Source organism: Pteropus medius, unplaced genomic scaffold, assembly GCF_902729225.1.
Source record: "Pteropus medius unplaced genomic scaffold, Ma_sr-lr_union100, whole genome shotgun sequence".
Classification (NCBI taxonomy): domain Eukaryota; kingdom Metazoa; phylum Chordata; class Mammalia; order Chiroptera; family Pteropodidae; genus Pteropus; species Pteropus medius.
Genome location: NW_024347791.1, coordinates 12292371 through 12296495, shown reverse-complemented (window position 1 = coordinate 12296495; position 4125 = coordinate 12292371).

The following is a 4125-nucleotide window of genomic DNA, read 5'->3' as shown; positions in this document are numbered from 1 at the left end:
ATCTTTAATGTTAAAAGGGAAGAAAGGCGAAGGAGAAAGTGAGTCAGGATAAGGAAACGTAAGACACTTTGAGAAGTAGAATTGGAAACAAATCCCCAAAGCTCTGAGGTATTTTGCTCTGAGAGCGAGGCCTTGAACAGCTAGTTTCTAAGAGCAGAACAGGTACACACAAGCACATAAACACCTGCCCTACCCTTGGCAGAATGCAGGTTGACCCTCGGTTTCACCAAATATGAAATATACATTTTCAATTTCAATTCAAGGCCCCATGCTACAAAGGAAAAATATCTTAAATTGCTATTGGAGTGGCAGATGGCATGTAGTACCCCAAAAAGCTCTAAGCAGAAGGAGTTACGTGATTTCCATGTACTCTAAGAGCAGAAAGTACACTTAAGAAAGATTAGGCAGGTAGCTGATGCTGACCAGTATTCATGGGGTTATATACATTACTTATACTTCCACAATATCTGACTATTGCTGCCTCTGCCAACTGAGTCTCATATTCTAGTATTAAACACGATTCCTGCCCTACATTATAAGACCCTGGCACAGAAGCAAATGTGAAGAAGATAGTCTTGGGCCTCAGGGAATTCACAGATCTGTCATTCGGGTCTTCATCGAATGTCACCATATCAGAGAATTCTCTGCCCCCACTCCATTCACCTATCCCTTCATGATTTTATCCTTCCCTTATCATCACCTGGCATACATTTATTTATTTATCATCTGCCTCTCCCATTAGAATGAAAGTAGGAATTGCATCTTTCTTGGCTCATTTCCCCATCCCAGTGCCTGCAACACTACAAGGCACTCAATAAATATTTATTTAATGTATTCGTCAAAAACATGGACTTCTATGCCTAAGGCACCATGGCCCGCCTATAAAAACTGAGGAAGTTTAACCCACAGGGGCCAATGAGTGTAAGTTTTTTATTTATTTGTTTCTTTTTTGCAAAAGGAAAAATATTTAATACAAAAAAAGCACAACAGAATCAACAGGTATAAAAAGCATATACAGTGCAAGACTAAAAAGGCAGAGATATTAACCATGGTGCTTATACAGACTAGGCAAGAACACATGAAAATGTCTCCTTCCCTCATTTAGTGAACTGGCCACTATTTGAAAAGTTATTTTAAATTGCCATTTTCTTCCCACTTTATGAAAACCCTAGAGCTACCAAGAGTATAACAACTTCTAACATTGTATTCAGGGCTATTATTGGTTAAGTTGCTCCCCCATACTTAATCCCCACAACAAACTTTGAGGTACAAAGGGTAGTAACGTGTACTCATTTTACAGATGAGAAAAGTTGAGGCAAGGACTTAAGATGGTGGAATAATCTTACTCCTTATCTCTATCCAAGGTATCTAACAGTGCCTGCTACAAACTGAGGAGAGTCGCATTCACAGGCTGCTTAAGGCCTCTACCTTGCCTAGTGCCAGGGGAGCCAGAAACATTTCATCCCTCTTGAAAACATTCTCTACTAATTTTAAAAGGGAGAAAAAAAGAAAAAAACTGGAGATTTTTTTCTTATTACAAATAAAATGAAAAACAATACCAACTACATGAAACAATAATCTTCGACCTCAAGTTCTTAATGCAGAGATGTAGGGGAGCTAATTGCCCTGTTCTCCCATGATACACACAAAGGAAGCTTTGATTATGTGCTATCGTGACATCGATAGCTCTGATGTCACAGCTCTCCTTCTTAGTGTTAGAATCCACCACCTGACTCCACAACAGAAACATCCCCCAAGACTGACTGCAAAAGTGAGATCTTATCTAAAGACACCATATACAGAAAGGCCTTTGGTATAAAAGCAATATCCAAGAGTAGATAACTTTGAACTCTGAGGAAAAAAGATCAGTAGTAAGGGAGGAGGAAAGGGAACTGTTTGACATTAAAGTACTTAGTTACTACTTTAAAAAAAAGCAATGTCTTGGAATAAGAAATTAGATGCTGATAAACTCTCAGTGTTATGACCAATGAATATGTTTAAATTAAAGCCACTGTGATAACTAGGTTTCATCCACAATTTTAAGGCCCACTCTGAATTTCCTATGTGAAGGTATTAGACCGGAGCAGTTTCCTTTTCCAATATCTTATTCCTGCCACCAGTTCATGAGAAAAATGTCTCTCAGTGTTATGTCAGCTTCCTATTGCTGCTGTAACAAATTACCACAAACTTAGTGTTTAAAACAATATAAATTTATTATTTTATAGTTCTATAGTTCAGAAGTCCAAAATGGGTAAAATCAAGGTATTAGCAGGGCTGTGTTGCTTTCTGGATGATCTAGGAGAACATCCACTTCCTTGCTTGTTTCTGCTCTAGAAGCCATCACGTTCCGTGTCTCATGGCCCTCTTTCTCCATCTTCAAAGCCAGCAACCATGAGTCCAATTCTTTTTATATCGCATCAGTCCAATATCTTCTGCCTTGATCTTTTACATTTAAGGACCTTGTGATAACATCAGGCTGGCCCAGATAATCCAGGATAACCTTCCAATAATCAGGTCAGTTAACTAGTATACTAGTTTCCCAGAGCTGCCATAAGAATGTACCACAGACTTGTTGGCTCAACAACGGAAACTTATTTTCTCACAATTTTAGAGGTCGAGATGTCATCAGAATTAGTTTCTTCTGAGGCCTCTCTCCTTGGTTTGTAGATGGCTGTCTTCTGTCTGTGTCTTCACATGGTCTTTCTTGTGTTGTAATCTGATCTTCTTATAAAGACACCAGTCATATTGGATTAATGTATGACCTCATTTTAACTTAATAATGTCTTTAAAGACCCTGTATCCGAAAACAATCACATTCAGAGGTACTGGGGGTTAGTATTTCAACATATAAAGTTTGAGGGGGACATAATTCAGCCCATAACAATTAGCAACTTTAATTCTATGTGCTACCTTAATTATCTTTTTCCATGCAATGTAACATATTCACAGGTTCTGGGGATCAGGACGTAAACCACTTTGAGGAACCATTACTCTGACTACCACAACTTGTTCTGAAAATGTCGTCACTGGTGTAGCAAGTCTTAGAGAAAGAATAGTTCTTAGAGTAGAATATTTGGTACCTTTAACCATAATACCATATGATTCCGGTAAAGCAAAACTGACTGCTCAGGGGAATTACATCAAAAGTCTTTAAGGAGGTTGAACCCAGTTTTTATGGCCCAGAACTAGAATACCCAATGTCTTGTACCAAGCCCAAATCTGTGTTTATGAATCTGGATAAGGTCCCCTGGGCTCAGCAATACCACTCAATGCGGTGGCAAATCAAGCTTAGGCTGTCCTGTTGCTTCAGTGCACTCAGAAGGGACATATCAGATCAGGCAGGCGTTCCAGCAGGCCAGTGTTTGACCAGTCAGAAGGAGCAGCAGCCAGTTATGTGTACAAAGAGCTGTCTAGCCCTGGCTATCTGAAGCATGGAGTGTTTTTCTTCTAGCATAGCAGTTTCATTTACAAGAATTCTTAAAACTCTTAATCAAGAGTTCCATAATTTTTAAAGAAATTAGATGCTCTATAAAACAATTTTACTAAATTTTACTAAAACTGACTTACTGAGACCTACCCTATGTGTTTATTTAAAAAAAAAAATGGAACTGAAAACGCTATGTAGATATTATGAGACCTATGTGTTTAAAAAACAACAACAACAACAAAAAACCTCTGTAGATATATTATTTCTCTCTTTTTCACTCTTTTTTTTTTAAAACACCTAAGATGTAAAATAAAAGGAGAACTAGTTACATTATGTAAATTCTAGCACTGGTTCTTATTATTTCTCCATCAGTCTCACTCTGTGTTTGTCTAACCAGCTTCAGCTAACACGGTGAGTTAGAAATCAGACAGACCTTTATTTGAGTCTCAGCTCTGCCACTTACAGCTGTGCAACGTTTGGTCAGTTGTTAACCTCTCTGAGCCTCAGTCTCCTGACCTCTAAAACAGAAATAAAAATATCCATTTTGCAAGATTGAATTGAATGTATATAAATCATTTAGCAATAAGAATATGCAATAAGTAATAATAATACTAGAATGAGAAGGTCAGAGAAGCTGTCCTCTGAGAGTCCTTCCAGCTCTGGTATTCAATGAGTCTATTCTAGTGTTTTTCCTCCTA